The sequence below is a fragment of the Cherax quadricarinatus genome, chromosome 10 (assembly GCF_038502225.1).
Source record: "Cherax quadricarinatus isolate ZL_2023a chromosome 10, ASM3850222v1, whole genome shotgun sequence".
Taxonomy (NCBI): Eukaryota; Metazoa; Arthropoda; class Malacostraca; order Decapoda; family Parastacidae; genus Cherax; species Cherax quadricarinatus.
The window spans coordinates 33,766,064-33,784,603 of record NC_091301.1 but is presented as its reverse complement, the minus strand read 5'-3'; the positions used below and the strand labels follow the sequence as shown (position 1 = coordinate 33,784,603).

General features: G+C 38.8%; 1 long non-coding RNA gene across 1 annotated transcript; it reads left to right on the top strand.

Moving 5' to 3' along the window:
- The first annotated feature begins 7,235 nt into the window (after nt 1–7,235).
- LOC138852507 (uncharacterized) lies at nt 7,236–17,904 on the top strand. The gene is made up of 2 exons (XR_011391827.1): nt 7,236–16,142; nt 16,856–17,904. It is a non-coding gene; the product is annotated as an uncharacterized lncRNA (long non-coding RNA).
- The last annotated feature ends 636 nt before the right edge of the window (nt 17,905–18,540 follow it).

Here is an 18,540-nt window from a genome sequence, read left to right as displayed (position 1 = left end):
TACTGCTGTGGTCAGCACAATATGAATACAAACAGTGATTCACGCAGAGACGGTTGGTAGTGAGTCATCTACTGGTACACTGGTTACTGGTAACTGGTTACTAATACCAATCTTGTTGACCTTGTTCACTATCCTTACCCTGTTCAGGTAGAGGATGAGTTGTCACCTGACCAGTTGGTTGGTGCTATTTCTACCGGGGAGACCTCATCCACTTCACCGGATCAATCTGTTCCACCAGTTGAGGAGAAAGACTTAGCTCCCACTGACTTCCCAGATGAAGTCAAGCGTTTGTTGACTCTGTTGAACAAACGTCGTAAAGCCATTGCCTTACCAGGTGAGAAGATGGGTATAACGAACTTATTGTCCCATTGTATTCCACTTGAACCTGGTACTAGACCTATCTACATACCTGCGTACAGAATGCCTCATTCACAAGTTGCTGTCGCAGAAGAATTGATCAATCAAATGCTTGATGATGGAGTTATTGCACCTAGCAATTCACCTTGGAATGCGCCCTTGATCCTAGTACCTAAGAAGGATGGTACTTGGCGCCCAGTAATTGACTTAAGGAAGTTAAATGCAAAAACCATTCCAGATCGCTTCCCACTTCCTGTACTGGGTGATCTTTTACGTAACATCGGAGATAACAAAGTCTTTTCAACCCTGGATTTGTTACAAGGGTTTTGGCAAGTCCCTCTTCACGAGGACAGCCAAGAGCTAACTGCATTCTCCACTCCTACAGGTCATTATCACTTCCTCCGTATGGCGTTTGGATTACGATCCTCCCCTATCACGTTCTCAAGGCTCATGACTAATATCTTTAGAGGTCTCATAGGTAATGCACTTATGGTATACTTAGATGACGTAATCGTCATGTCTAAAGACGTGGATACACACTTGAAAAGACTTGATGTAGTACTTGGTAAGCTTGAAGAAGCCAATTTAAAGATCAAACTGTCTAAATGTAAATTTTTCAGATCAGAAATTAAGTTTCTCGGTCACGTAGTCACTCCTAGAGGGGTTACGACTGACCAAAGTAAAGTAACTTCAGTACTAAATTTTCCAACACACAAAACTGCAGATGCCGTAAGATCCTTTGTGGGCTTAGCAGATTTTAAAAAACTTTCATTGCCAATTTTTCTTCCATAGCTGCTCCTCTAACTTGAGTTGCTTAAGAAAGATGCTCCTTTTGTTTGGACCTTCCGTCAAGAAAGAGCATTCCAAACTCTAAAAGAAAAGCTAACATCTGCTCCAATTTTGAAATTTCCAGATTTTTCTAAGACCTTCTATCTGACAACTGATGCTAGTTCAATTGGCATAGGTGCCGTACTAGCTCAGAAGACCGATGGCAAGTACAACGCAGTTGCATTTGCTAGCCGAGTCCTTACAAAGGCTGAACGTAATTATACAGTAACTGAGCAAGAAGCTTTAGCAATAGTATGGTCTTTAAAGCACTTCCGAGACATTATTTATCAGTACTCTGTTCATGTCTTGACAGACCATGCTCCACTGATACCCTTATTCCAGAACAAACAACCTACTGGAAGGTTAGCCAGATGGACCTTGACTATCCAAGAGTTCAATCCCACCGCTGCCACCATTTGTCATGTGGGGTTTGAACACGTGGATAGGGTAAAGAAATACTCACGTAGGCTGGAAGTACGTATATTACGGATAGTGTGGGTAGCGCCAAACAGCCGTGACCTGCCTCCTTGCTCTCACTCTTAAGACTAACTAACCCCAGTACCCATATGTGAGGGGGGTGTTTGAATACTGCTGTGGTCAGCACAATATGAATGCAGACAGTGATTCACGCAGAGACGGTTGGTAGTGAGTCATCTACTGGTACACTGGTTACTGGTAACTGGTTACTACTACTGAGACTATGTCCTTTACTTCTACTATGTCCTTCCCCTCTACCATGTCCTTTACTTCTACTATGTCCTTTACTTCCACTATGTCCTTTACTTCTACTATGTCCTTTACTTCCACTATGTCCTTTACTTCCACTATGTCCTTTACTTCTACTATGTCCTTCCCCTCTACCATGTCCTTTACTTCTATGTCTTTTACTTCTATGTCCTTTACTTCTATGTTCTTTACTTGTACTATGTCCTTTACTTCTACTATGTCCTTTACTTCTACTATGTCCTTTACTTCCACTATGTCCTTTACTTCTATGTCCTTTACTTCTACTATGTTCTTTACTTCTACTATGTCCTTTGCCTCTACCATGTCCTTTACTTCTATGTCCTTTACTTCTACTATGTCCTTTACTTCTACTATGTCCTTTCCCTCTACCATGTCCTTTACTTCTATGTCCTTTACTTCTACTATGTCCTTTACTTCTACTATGTCCTTTACTTCTACTATGTCCTTTACTTCTACCATGTCCTTTACTTCTACCATGTCCTTTATCTCTACCATGTCCTTTACCTCTACCATGTCCTTTACCTCTACCATGTCCTTTACCTCTACCATGTCCTTTACCATGTCCTTCCCTTCTGCCATATAGTACTGAATGTCCATTATTGGTTTACATTCTGTGTGTATAATGTTGCACAGCATCTTTTATGGAACTGATTCTCATCTTAATTGTGTGATGGAATGGCAAGGTACTTCTCATTTTAAATTGTCTATTTTATGTACTGGACCAAAGAGTTAAGAAATTCAGGGTCTATATGAACCAACTGTAGCCATCATGTACCACCCATGCATGGTAACTCTACAAGTGTACCACCCATGCATGGTAACTCTACAAGTGTACCACCCATGCATGGTAACTCTACAAGTGTACCACCCATGCATGGTAACTCTACAAGTGTACCACCCATGCATGGTAACTCTACAAGTGTACCACCTATGTATAGCAACTCTACAAGTTTATTACCCATGCATGGTAACTCTACAAGTGTACCACCCATGCATGGTAACTCTACAAGTGTACCACCCATGCATGGTAACTCTACAAGTGTACCACCCATGTATAGTCTACAAGTTTATTACCCACATGGTAACTCTACAAGTGTACCACCCATGTATGGTAACTCTACAAGTGTACCACCTATGCATATTAACTCCACAAGTGTACCACCCATGTATAGCAACTCTACAAGTTTATTACCCATGCATGGTAACTCTATGAGTGTTACCACCCATGCATGGAACTTTCATTTCATATAAATTCAGACTACAAAATTGTTGGGGATGCTTAAAAATATTTTTAATCTTATTTTCTGGAATGCAGGCAAAGCAAATATATCATGATTTACACCTAGAAAACACTGGAGGGTTGAATTAAAATCTGCACACATTCTTTATTTCTTCTTGATGAGAACAGAAGGCATGGATAGTAATGCACACTAAAGCTAATGGAAAGCATTGGTGCAAAAAAGAGAGGATTGAAGGCTTTTAAAAATCCTTCAGAGTATCTGGAAATACAGATTAAAACTTGAATCTTTATCTTTTTTCTTGGTGGAAATCACTCCCTATGAATGCAAAAGACTGGGCATGTGGTGCAAAATACCCTGAATGAAAAGTAGGGGCATCATTAGTACACTAAGAGAAAACACAGTAAGTGTCCGGGGCCTAAGACTGTTCAGCAGCCTCTCACCAAGCATAAGGGGAATTACCAATAGACCCTGGCTGCCTTCAAGAGGGAGTTGGACAATGTGCAGCCAGCAGTAACAGCCTAGTTGATCATGCCCTGATCTACTGGGAGGCCTATCATGGAGCAGCCTGCTGGGATGTTGATCCCTGGGATACCCTCCGGGTAGGTAGACTGGTGTGGTGATAGTGACAGGTTGTAGCTAAAAGAGACATTTACCTAGGAAACATTCCATCACGTGTTGCTTCTCCAGTTCTCATACAGCGTATTTAGTTGGGTTGTGACAAAGTATAGGTATCAGTATCTGTGATTATCAGCTAATTTTGATGGTATCAGGATCAGCCTAAAGCTGTGTATCAGCACTGGCAGAAAATTAGTATCTCATCCCTAGTAGTGGGAACAAGTAGTACTGCATATGTACAGTAGAAGAGTTTAGGTGAGCATAGGTTAAGTGTGGGGTAACATATTGTACCTCATGTACTATAATGTATTCAGTACAGTAGTGCTTATTGTAGGTACTCTGTAGTAACACTGAAGAAGTCACTCATGATGAAACATTTCCTTAATAAATGTCTTTATCAGTGTATACCATTCCTTTACACACATCTTTCATTATTGTTTCACTGTGAAAATTTTAAAATGGGACTCTTTTACAAGTAGTGAATTTGTTGAGTGCCTCACCATTACTTCCTTGTCTGTTGAACAAGAACTCTTATGTGAGGTACAATGCAAGGCCAGGTGTTGTACAGTATGTACTTGTATGTGATACAATGCTGGCCATCAGTTATGTCTACCTTATATGTTCATACTGTAGCTGTTTGAAATCTGAAATGCACTTACAATTGATAGTGTATTTTGTTTACACAGTTTCAACTTATTTATTCTATTCCAATGTATATGCCATTGGAATAGAATACTGCCAATGTATATACCATATAGCACTAGTTCTTACATATATATCTTCTATTCGAATACTGAGTACTGAAAGAAAGAAATAGTGAATAGTACTGTGCTTGTAAATAAAGGGAGAAGTTGGGGATAAAAGTATTCATCTCAAAAAGAAAGTTATTAGAAGGCATGCTAGTTTTAACCCTTTGACTGTTTCGGTCATATATATATACGTCTTACTAGCCACCGAGTTTGACATATATATACTCATAAATTCTAGCAGCTTCAAATCAAGCAGGAGAAAGCTGGTAGGCCCACATGTGAGAATTTTTTTTTTTTTTTTTTTTTTTTTGGAAATTTTGTGACACCAGGGAGACACTTCAGGATTTGGGGTTGCGACAGTCAAGGGGTTAACTATGCGAGGGAAAATGGCTTCAATCAATGCAAATACAATACTGAGAATGATGTGTAGGTTATCAGTGTGTGTTCAGCTAGGGATGTACCACTATTGGAGTTTCTTTACCTCTTACTTACTTTCCCCTATCCCTTTCCTTGCACTCATGAATACAATAAATTTGTTGGGAACAGCAGTGTGTTTTTTGTAAAAAAAAAAAAAAAAAAAAAAACTATTTGAAAACCATAAACTTGTGAGAGTGCAAAAATACCAATTTACTAGTATGTATACAGTCACATTATCACAAATTCATTAGGGCCAAATGCAGTCCATCACATTAAAAGGGACATATAGCTCTTATAAAATTCTTCTGTATAGTGGGAATTCTTGTGTAAATGTTGTTGAAAAATTGCATCAAAATTTAATGGTGCATACTATGAAGGTCTTTCTACACACTTTTGAATTTTTGATGTTTTTTTTCCAGTCATGTTTTAAAAAATCTCACTACATGAAGGAGTTTTAAAAGGTACTCCATAAACAACACAGGAATGTAGAAGTTGCAACTGTAACATCAGACACCATTAGACATCTTTGCCTAGCACAGATCCAACTGGCCAGACCACACTAGCATACCGGTCCACATTATGCCTTTATACAGTGGACCCCCGCATAATGATCACCTCCGAATGCGACCAATTATGTAAGTGTATTTATGTAAGTGCGTTTGTACGTGTATGTTTGGGGGTCTGAAATGGACTAATCTACTTCACAATATTCCTTATGGGAACAAATTCGGTCAGTACTGGCACCTGAACATACTTCTGGATTGAAAAAATATCGTTAACCCTTTCAGGGTCCGTCCCGTAGATCTACGGCTGGTCGGTGAGTGTCCAAACCGTAGATCTACGCCAAAATTCTAGCGCCGTCAAATTTAGCGCGAAAGCGCTCATAGGCCTACATATGAGAGAATGGGTCTGCGCCGTGGGTGTGCGCCGTAAACAAAAAATCTAGGCGCCTGCATAGCATTGTGGGAACGCCGGCTCAGTCACCCTTGTTCACCATGTCTCGTCGCAAGTCAGCTCTCACTCCCCGGAAAATTGGGACTTTCCTCTTCCTGTCTGATAGTTCTGACACTGATGGAAGTGGAAATGAAGACGAATTCTACGGCTTTGATAAGTTAGTGACCGAAAATAATGACCAGGATATCGATAATAGTGCAGAAAACCCCGACGATCCTCGACCTTCTACCTCTGGTGTGGGCACTCGTGACTCACGGTCGGGTGTTCCTAAACGTAAGAGAAAACTAATATTTTCCCGTGGCCAGGCCTCTGACTTCAGTAATGACGATGATTCTGACGTGGATTGTGATTTTATTGCGCTCGACGATCGTTCGAGTAGTGATAGTGAGGAAACATATTCACCAGTGAAGCGTCGGTATGTTCGCCGCCGCATGCGCTCGGGTAGTGTACCCTATGCTGTGCCCAGGGGACGGAGTACATCCCGGAGTACATCCCGTGGCCCTACACCCGTTTTAGGTAGTGATAGTGAGGATGATGTGGCTACACTTGGCATGGATGGGCCACAGACATCAGTGGATGGTGTTAGTGGGGCTGGTGGTGGTAGTGGCACCGCCATGCGTGACTCGCTGTGCCACGCGGGAACCCACGCTGCTGACTCGTCAGTTCAAGGACAAAGCGGAGCGTCACCCACCAGCCCGCCACAACCACCCGTACAACCAGCCTATGATGTCCAGTATCCACCAGCAAACCGTATCTGGGATTGGCAGCAAAATCCCAATTTTGTTCCCAGCCCTCACCACTTTGATGACTCTCAAAGTGGAATTCTACCTACCTGTCCCCTTGGAACCACGGCCAATGAACTGGAATTCTTTGAATTATTCTTTGACCAGCCATTGATGGAAACTTTGAATTATTCTTTGACCAGCCATTGATGGAAACTATTGTCAGGGAAAGTAATAAGTATTTTCAGTACACCATGGCAAATACGATCTTATCACCACAGTCAAGACTACACAGGTGGAAAGAGACGACTGTTGCAGAAATGTATTTGCTTTTTGCAACAATAATGCTTATGCCTCACGTCTATAAGCATAATATAAAAGCATACTGGTCCACAGATCGGCTAATTTGTACCCCATCCTTCAGTGAAATAATACCAGTGAACAGGTTTATCTTACTGTTACGTATGTTGCACTTCTCTGACAAAACCAGGCCTGACAGAAGTGACAGGTTATACAAGATTAGAAATGTTTTCATGTATCTCAAACAAAAGTTCAGGATATACTTTTATCCATTCAAGAATCTTGTAATTGACGAGTCTTTGATTTTGTTCAAAGGTAGACTGTCATTCAAGCAGTATATACCGAGCAAGAGGAACCGCTTTGGTATAAAATTGTTTGTACTCTGTGATTGTGACAGTGGCCTGGTGTTGGATATTGTTGTATACACGGGTAGTAAAACATTGAAAGATACCAAGATGTTATTGGGTATATCAGGTGACGTAGTGAGAAACATGATGGCACCTTATCTTGGTAAGGGCCATACATTATATACCGATAACTGGTACACAAGCCCATTACTCAGTGATTTCATGCGAGTGAACAAGACAGATGTGTGTGGCACAGTGCGTTCTAATCGTAAACATATGCCCAGGCTCAACGCAGGTGTTCTTGGTGATGACGTGCAGGTGTTTACTGCCAATGACATCATGGCATTACCGTGGCATGACAAACGAGATGTCACATTGTTGACAACCATTCACCGTAATGAAATGCAAGACAGTGGCAAAGTTGATCGAGTGACTAATGAACGTATTCGAAAACCAGTGACAGTGATTGATTATACACAAAACATGCGCTTGGTTGACAAGTGTGACATGCAGATTGGTTTTGTTGACTGTGTTCGTAAGAGTTACAAGTGGTACATGAAACTTTTCTTCCATCTCATGGACATTTCAATGCTGAATGCATATAATATGTACCAAATAAAGACTGGTAACAGACCACCGTATGGTGAATTTTGTTTGTCTGTTGTCAGACAACTCATAATGAAGTACCAGGTAACAACACCTGCAATACAACATGGTCCTCGAATTCATCACAATATACCCAAGCGTTTGAGAAGAGAAGGTGATCATTTCATAATACAGCTTCCTTCAACTCAAAAGAAATTTGCTCAGAAGAGATGCATTGTCTGTGCACAAACAAAACGACGGCAACAAAGACGCAAAGACACTCGGTTTATGTGTGAGGAATGTAAGGTGCCTCTGTGCATGGTGCCTTGTTTCAAGGAGTTCCACAAGCTCCAGCAGTTCTAAAACCATGTCCAGTGATTGTAAATATGTAAATATATGATAGAACATTAGTATTATACAATATTTGTGCATGTTTATTGTAATAAACAACAGTGGTAAACAATAATATGATAATAACTTTAGTGCGGTTATTGTGTTCAATACAGTGAGTTTATATATATAAATTATATACAGTATTGGTCTCTCAGGCCCCAAATGTTAGTAGGAATAGAAAAAAATTGGAAAAGAAAAGAAAAAACAACTAAAACAACAAAATAATATAATACGCGTATGTGGAATTCGTCGATGTTGCCGCCACCACATCATTTTCTACAAACTTCTTGGCACTGTTTCTCGGTAAGTACTGATCAGATTCTAATTTTTTTTGTTTTATTACCTTCACAAAAATATGCTCTTTAATTCTGTAAGAAAAAATAATTTTTTTTTTTTTTTCAAAATTTCTTGGACACTGGTGCGTGACTTCAGATTTTGGCCTTGGACCCTGAAAGGGTTAACCGGGGGTCCACTGTACCTTGTTGGAACTATAGCAGGAAATATTTATGTGAGACTTGGTCACAGTCTGGCATCGAGGATGCAGGAATGCCAGTACATGTACAAAAGGCAGAACTCTAGCACTGCCTGTGGTGTACACAAGGATAAAACTACATAACTGAAGCCTTAGAAAGATGGTTAACTAGTAATTAGAGACAAAACACTACATTGATGCCTGGAGTCCACCCTAACTTGCACACAAATTATTCAACAGAATTATGAAGTTTTCAGCTTAGCAAAACCCTTATCCCCACACCTGTTGCAAAAGTGGAAATGGTTGAATGATGATTTACATGTGCACAAGTGGAAATAGTTGAATGATGATTCACATGTGCACTTCACAAGAACATAGTAGACCTCGTTCAGAGCTCCCAGGCCAATCACAACACATGCCACTATCACATTTCTCTGACCACTCACCTGCTCACACCTCACTTTATGCTTCTTTAACCCTTTCAGGGTCCATGCCGTAGTTCTACGACTTTGAGTTGAGGGTCCAAACCGTAGATCTGCGCCATGAGCTCAGCTCACTCTGATAAGGTGTGAGTGGTAAGTTTGGGCCTAGATATGAGAGAATACATCTATGTGGTATGTGTACACCACATAAAACAAATCCTGCAGCACACAGTGCATAATGAGAGGAAAAAACTGAGACCATAATTTTCGATTAAAACAGCAACTTTGCAGTGTTTTTCATGTTTTTATAGTTGTATTTGGAATTTCTTGGTCTTGTTTGATAGAATGGAAGATATATTAAAGAAATAGAGATGATTTTGATTGGTTTTAGTACTGGAAATGGCTTGAAATTGAGCTCAAAGTAGCGGAAATGTTAAATTTTTGCCGATGTTCAAGAGTAAACAAATGACCTCACACGTCTAATACATGCCAACTGGTGGGTCTAATAAACGTTCACAAATGTGGTGATATTATTTATTCAATTATTACAATATTGCATAACAATAAATCTTCTATATTTTGGTTTGAATAATAATTCATTATGTGAATAAAAAATCAAAATGGAATTCATTTGTAAAGCCTGAAAATGTAACTAATTAACAGAGGAAATGTTAGTTTAGTGCCAGAACTGCCTGCATTGTTTATTCTGGACCCTATTTTGAACTTTGCGTTAAATTGGCCAAATTACCAATTTCTGATCGCTTTATTTTATAGTTGAGACAGTTGACTTGGCAATTTCATGTGCTCAATCGATAGAATAGAAGTAATACTAGCGAAAGAGCTATGAATTTGGTCAACTGGAATAGTGTAATTGGCCTAAAATGGGAGTCAAAGTCGGCAAAATCGCCAATGCGTAAATATCGCTGACACATCAAAATTCACGAGAGCATATAATTTCGTCAATTTTCCATCAAATTTTGTACTTTTTGTTTTATTACCTTCAGAAAAAGATTCTCTACCATTTCATAAGAAAAAATAAAATTTTTTTTTTTTTAAATTCTTGGACCCTGGTGTACACTTCGAAATTTGGCCTCTTGACCCTAAAAGGGTTAAATATGGTTGTTGTTTATCATTTTTATATAAACTTGAAGATGCCTGTTACACAGACGGAAAATTCTCATTGAAAGTTCTACATTTGTGTTTCAGACACATGCTTCGCCTGCTCACACATTCTGCAATTATTGACTGTTAATCAGATAGCTCAGTGTTGGAAATCAGAGTATGGAAAATATTTACAAAATTAAATACAGCAACTGCATGGCAGCAGAAGACCTCACTCAACATGTCTTTCTTGTCTCCACAGTTGTTCTTGATATTGTTCTCTATGGTATTGTACCCATTACTGTACTCTACAGTATTGTACCCATTACTGTACTCTACAGTATTGTACCCATTACTGTTCTCTACAGTATTGTGCCCATTACTGTTCTATACAGTATTGCACCCATTACTGTACTGTACAGTATTGTACCCATTTCTGTACTCTGCAGTATTGTATCCATTACTGTTCTCTACAGTATTGTACCCATTACTGTACTCTGCAGTATTGTATCCATTACTGTTCTCTACAGTATTGTACCCATTTCTGTACTCTACAGTATTGCACCCATTACTGTACTCTACAGTATTGCACCCATTACTGTACTCTACAGTATTGTACCCATTTCTGTACTCTGCAGTATTGTATCCATTACTGTTCTCTACAGAATTGTACCCATTACTGTACTCTATAGTATTGTACCTATTACTGTACACTACAGTATTGTACCCATTACTGTTCTCTACAGTATTGTACTCATTACTGTACTCTTCAGTATTGTGTCCATTACTGTATTCTACAGTATTGTAACCATTATTGTACTCTGTTGTGACTAATACTGCACTGTACAGTATTGCACTCATTACTGTACTCTACAGTATTGTACCCATTACTGTACTCTACAGTATTGTACCCATTACTGTATTGTATGCATTACTGTACATTATTGTACCCATTACTGTACAGTATTGTACTCATTACAGTATTGTGCCCATTACTGTACTCCACAGTATTGTATCCATTACTGTAATTTACAGTGTTGTACCCATTACCGTATTATACTGTATTGTACCCATTACTGTACTCTACAGTATTGTACTCATTACTGTACTCTTCAGTATTGTGTCCATTACTGTACATTACAGAATTGTACCCATTACTGTACTCTACAGTATTGTTCCCATTACTGTACAGTACAGTATTGTATCCATTACTGTACTCTGTTGTACTCATTACTGTACTCTACAGCATTGTACCCATTACTGTACTCTACGGTATTGTACCCATTACTGTATGTACTCCTTACTGTACTCTACAGTATTGTACCCATTACTGTACTCTGTTGTACTCATCACTGTTCAGTATTGTTCCCATTACTGTACTCTGTTATACTCATTACTGTAATCTACAGTATTATGTTCATACTGTACTCTACAGTATTGTACCCATTACTGCACTCTACAGTATTGTAACCATTACTATACTCTACAGTATTGTAACCATTACTGTACTCTGTTGTACCCATTACTGTACAGCATTGTACTCATTACTGTACTCTTCAGTATTGTGTCCATTACTGTATTCTACAGTATTGTACCCATTACTGTACTCTACAGTATTGTACCCATTACTATACAGTATTGTAACCATTACTGTACTCTGTTGTACCCATTACTGTACAGCATTGTACTCATTACTGTACTCTTCAGTATTGTGTCCATTACTGTATTCTACAGTATTGTACCCATTACTGTACTCTACAGTATTGTACCCATTACTATACTCTACAGTATTGTAACCATTACTGTACTCTGTTGTACCCATTACTGTACAGCATTGTACTCATTACTGTACTCTTCAGTATTGTGTCCATTACTGTTTCTACAGTATTGTACCCATTACTGTACTCTACAGTATTGTACTCATTACTGTAGTTTATAGTATTGTGCCTATTGCTGTACTCTACAGTATTGTACCCATTACTGTACTTTGCATTATTGTACCCATTACTGTATTCTACAGTATTGTACCCATTACTGTACTCTACAGTATTGTACCCATTACTGTACTGTACAGTATTGTACTCATTACTGTACTCTTCAGTATTGTACTTATTACTGTACTCTGCAGTATTGTGTCCATTACTGTACTGTACAGTATTGTGGATATCAGATTGGAGGGAGAGAGTATGGAGGAGGTGAATGTATTCATATATTTGGGAGTGGACGTGTCAGCGGATGGGTCTATGAAAGATGAGGTGAATCATAGAATTGATGAGGGGAAAAGGCTGAGCGGTGCACTTAGGAGTCTGTGGAGACAAAGAACTTTGTCCTTGGAAGCAAAGAGGGGAATGTATGAGAGTATAGTTTTACCAACGCTCTTATATGGGTGTGAAGCATGGGTGATGAATGTTGCAGCGAGGAGAAGGCTGGAGGCAGTGGAGATGTCATGTCTGAGGGCAATGTGCGGTGTGAATATAATGCAGAGAATTCGTAGTTTGGAAGTTAGGAGGAGGTGTGGAATTGCCAAAACTGTTGTCCAGAGGGCTGAGGAAGGATTGTTGAGGTGCTTCGGACATGTAGAGAGAATTGAGCGAAACAGAATGACTTCAAGAGTGTATCAGTCTGTAGTGGAAGGAAGGCAGGGTAGGGGTCGGCCTAGGAAAGGATGGAGGGAGGGGGTAAAGGAGGTTTTGTGTGCGAGGGGCTTGGACTTCCAGCGGGCATTCGTGAGCATGTTTGATAGAAGTGAATTGGGGCAAATGGTTTTTAATACTTGACGTACTGTTGGAGTGTGAGCAAAGTAACATTTATGAAGGGATTCAGAGAAACCGGCAGGCTGGACTTAGAGTCCTGGAGATGGAAAGTACAGTGCCTGCACTCTGAAGGAGGGGTGTTAATGTTGCAGTTTAAAAACTGTAATGTAAAGCACCCTTCTGGCAAGACAGTGATGGAGTGTATGATGGTGAAAGTTTTTCTTTTTCGGGCCACCCTGCCTTGGTGGGAATCGGCCATTGTGCTAATAAAAAAAAATACTACTCTACAGTATTGTTACTGTATTCTACCATATAGTACCCATTACTGTACTCTACAGTACTGTACCCATTACTGTACAGTATTGTACCCATTACTGTACTCTATTGTGCCCATTACTGTACTCTTCAGTATTATGTCCATTACTGTACTGTACAGTATTGTGCCCATTACTGTACTGTACAGTATTTTACTCAGTACTGTACTCTACATTATTGTACCCATTACTGTACAGTATTGTACCCATTACTATACTCTACAGTATTGTGCCCATTATTGTGCACTACAGTATTGTGCCCATTACTGTACGCTCAATATTGTGCCCATTACTGTACTCTTCAGTATTATGTTCATTACTTTACACTTCAGTATTGTCCCCATTACTGTACTCTTCAGTATTGTGCCCATTACTGAACTCTACAGTATTGTACCCATTACTGTACAGTATAGTGCAGATTTCTGTACTTTTCCGTATTGTGCCCATTACTGTACTCTACAGTATTGTACCCATTACTGTACTCTACAGTATTGTACTCATTACTGTACTCTTCATTATTGTGTCCATTACTGTACACTTTTGTACCCATTACTGTACTCTACAGTATTGTACCCATTACTGTACTCTGCTGTACTCATTTCTGTACTGTACAGTATTGAACTTATTACTGTACTCTTCAGTATTGTGTCTATTACTGTACTCTACAGTATTGTGCCCATTACTGTACTCTTCAGTATTGTGTCCATTACTGTACTCTTCAGTAATGTGCCCATTACTGTACTGTACAATATTGTACCCATTACTGTACAGTATTGTACACATTACTGGACAATATTGTACTCATTATTGTACAGTATTGTACCCATTACTGTACTCTACAGTATTGTTCCCATTACTGTACTCTACAATACTGTGCCCATTACTGTACTCTTCAGTATTGTGCCCATTACTGAACACTACAGTATTTTAACCATTACTGTACAGTATAGTGCAGATTTCTGTACTCTTCAGTATTGTACCCATTACTGTACTGTACAGTATTGTACCCATTTTTGTACTCTACAATATTGTGTTCATTACTGTACTCTATAGTATTGTGCCTATTTCTGTACTCTTCAGTATTGTGTCCATTACTGTACTCTTTAGTATTGTGCCCATTACTGTACTCTACAGTATTGTACCCATTACTGTACTGTACAGTATTGTACCCATTACTGTACTGTACAGTATTGTACTCATTACTGTATGCTACAGTATTGTGCCCATTAATGTACTTTGCAGTATTGTACCCACCAGCTGCCAGAAAATTGTAAAAATTTATCTTGAAGTATTGTTCTTTTGTCCAAATTCCATGTGAACTTCAAATGAAATTCTGTAACAGTATTTGAAAGCTTTGTAAGCCATATTAATCATTTGAACTTTTAATACTAACCTGGCAGTGGCACTGCTTTTATTGATTGCAAGTGTTTTTGTGAAACTAATTTGGCTCCGATGATATCCGGGTTCGACTTACAGAATTTGTTTTGGCACCTTTATATGATTCATTTCCTGAATATTGTTTTAGCTCTCTTTAAGAGGTTATTTTGCCACAGTGATGCTTCACCTTAGTTCTTTCACTGTTGTGACTCAAAATTAAGTCTTTCATTGTTGCATCTTAAAAAAATTATCTTGTGAAATGTTAGAGAATCGTCTAATAATGATGATACCAAAACTATGAAATTTGATGCACAACTTTTGGATTGCACAAGGGTGAAGTTGCAGGTTAGAGAGCACTTTATGCAACTGTGATGTTTGCTTTGAGGCCTATTTTAGGCTTATTCCATTGCTCAAATTTACCCAATTTCTGGCTATTTCAGTAATATGCCTTCTGTCGTATCAGTTAAGTGCAAGATACTGCCCAACCATTAGAAGTATCCTATAAAGTGCTTGGAAGTTGATAATTGGGGCAATTTAATATAGAATTAGGGAGAGATTCCAATATAAAAACAGTCTTAAATATACACTGTAGACATTCCAGCCAATAAAGCACTCATTCCTGTTTTCATTAATCATGTTCTTATGCCTCTCTTATATAACACTTGCCCTCCATTTTGAACTCATCATCACAAAAAAAAAAAAATATTGCCCTACTTCTGGGCTAATAAAATATAACCCAGAATGATTAGTCATGATTTATGCTGTGCAAATCATTGAAGCAGACATAGTAAAAACCCATAAAACAGACTAGGGGTTTAGGGACCCTTTGGCCTCATCTGGTCTGAAACTTTACAAAATCACCTCTATTTCACTAGTATGCCTTTATTAGTATGTCTTCACTGCACTGACATACGCTGTCCTTATCTGACGCTCTCACCTTCACTACACTAATAAACACTGTCCTTCCTCTTAACTGACACCTCTGCTGAATCAACTATGAGCCTGTTACCCGGTCCACTTCTTTCTCTTGCTGTCATTCCCTCACCACCTCATTTTTCCCTTCCACTCTCTCTTTATCCACTTTTCATGTAGCACTGAATGACCCTTAAGGGTTTAACTCTTTACATCAATATAATAACAATAATCATAAACAAAAGATTACACAAGGAAGACTGGCTGAAGAAGGACGACCATCCCACACTGCAAATTAATTGTACATGTTGATTAAATACAATTAAATACAATACATTAAATACAATACATGAGCCAGCCACTGCCTGAGGTTGGAAAAGTATTAGCTTGCATAGCATCCTGCACTCGCATACTGCAGACTTGGTGTGATTTCCGTCAGTGGATGACAGGAGTAGAAGCATATGTTTATTACTCTTGAACATTTAACTGGTGGTACTTGTCTGGTACATAAAAAAAACTTTCTGTGTTTCATCATGGTAAGCAGAAGGATGGAAGGACTGAATGAAGGGATTTTTTCAGGCAAATATAAAATGCACAGAAAGAGTCCAAGAACACTAGCATACATACAGTAAGTCTCAACATAACATTGGTGTACACAGGTCTCAGCATTAGTGTACATAGGTCTCAACATAACATCAGTGTACATAGGTCTCAGCAGTACATCAGTGTACATAGGTTTCAACAGAACAGCTACCTACACTTCAAAGATCAAAGAGCCTGTCTTATGTTGGTGATGGACTTTATCCAAGGACAAGAAGCAATTCTCACTTCCTTCGATCAAGTGTGACTCTTATTTGCCAAGCATTCTGTGACTTTTATGAGTTTAGTGCCTTAATTTAATAATAATAATTGTGAGTATATTACTGCAGCAGCAGGTAAAACTTGTATTATAAAAGAGGTTTAAATTTATAAGATATTTATGTTGTGCAGTGTTACCATGCATGCCAAATATTGTACAAAATTCAATTAAAAGACCTTTTAATATAATTAGTAAGTATACTGTATGAAGCTGATCTATACAATATATTAATAACAATCCCATACAGTAATTACAGTCAGAAAAATTAAATATTTTTAATAATGTCTTTAAACCTGTAGAGAGTTTTTGGAAAGATGAAAGGGTTCTACATTTGTTATGAGTTGAGAAGTTCAACTGGTGCTGCTGTTAGAGTCACCTTATACCTTGCAGGGGATGGCTGCCCTGCTTCAGGAAAGCAGCGGTACTGGAGGCAGCGGCATTCGAAGTTCTGCTTTGCTCTCCTGCCCAAACTGCCCCAAGACCTTCAGCGGGCCAGGACGTCACCAGCAGTATGAGAGACATGTTATTGTTCACACTGGAGAACGACCTTTCGTCTGCCCGCACTGTGCCTACCGTGCCAACCAACTTTCAAATCTTCGAAGACACATTAAGTGTATTCACCAAGGACAAACTCATTCTGGGAACAATGCACATCAGGGACATCAGTTAGGAAATACCATACATCAGGGACATCAGTTTGGAAATTCTGTACATCAGTTTGGAAACCCCACACACCACGGACATCATTTTGGAAATTCTACACATCAGAAACGTGCTCCACGAGACATGACTCACATAACTGCAGCAGCTGCTACTGCTGTAATGCCACACCCAGAGAATGTCTCAAGTAGGAATGTTGAGGACCACCAGCTGACCACAACTTCTACTAGTTCTTTCCAGCATCAGTATAACAGAGAAAATTTTGAGGGTAGTGGTGGACAGAGGCACTGAGCATGCACTGTTTTGCACACAACTGAGTATTGTGCACATAGCTGCTATATTTGTATGCATGCAATAGTATGAAGTTGACATGTTGTATTAGTGTGTTGTGATACTGTAGTGTTAGGAAGAATATAAATTCGAATTATAAAACAGTTTTCTTGGACTTTCTTCCATAATGTAATTCATGGAAATACAATAGTGAAAGTTCTTCACTGCATATGCTTTTATATTAAATTATTAGCTATGTATAACCTAAAATGATGCAGATAAAAGGAGCTTTACTGGTGTCATTATGCTGTTATAATGAGTATTTATACAGTGCATGTGTACTCACTTGTACAATACAGCACATGTGTACTCACTTGTACAATACAGCACATGTGTACTCACTTGTACAATACAGCACATGTGTACTCACTTGTACAATACAGCACATGTGTAATCATACAGTGCAACATACATGTACTCATATACTGGTGAATAAAAACTTCAGATATTTTCTTGTAATCATTTGATCATTGTTTAGAGATAACTATGGTAACATTATCCAGAAGAAAGAATTGAAACTCAAGTTTTAACTTCATTACTGTGACAGCACACATAGACAGAGTAGTTGATTAATGTTACAGAAGCTGTTTCTTGATGGTACAGTAACTGTATCTTGATGGTATCATAGCTATATCTTGATAGTACAGTATTTGTATCTTAATGTTACATTATCTATCTTGATGGTACAGTATCTGTATCTTGATGGTACAGTAACTATCTTGATGGTACAGTAGCTGTATCTTGATGGTACAGTAACTGTATCTTGATGGTACAGTAGCTGTATCATGATGGTACAGTATCTGTATCTTGATGGTACAGTAACTGTATCTTGATGGTACAGTAGCTGTATCATGATGGTACAGTATCTGTATCTTGATCATATGATAGCTGTATTTGATGGTACAGGGGACTTCACCTTTAGTCAGATTGATTGGAATTTCTTGACTGGGAATTCAGAATCTAACGACTTCTTAGAAGTAGTTCAGGATTGTTTTTTAAAGCAGTTTGTGACAGAACAAGGAAACCCTTGTTAATAATTTAGAAATTTCAGAGGAAGTCGGCACAAGTGACCACAAATCAATTAC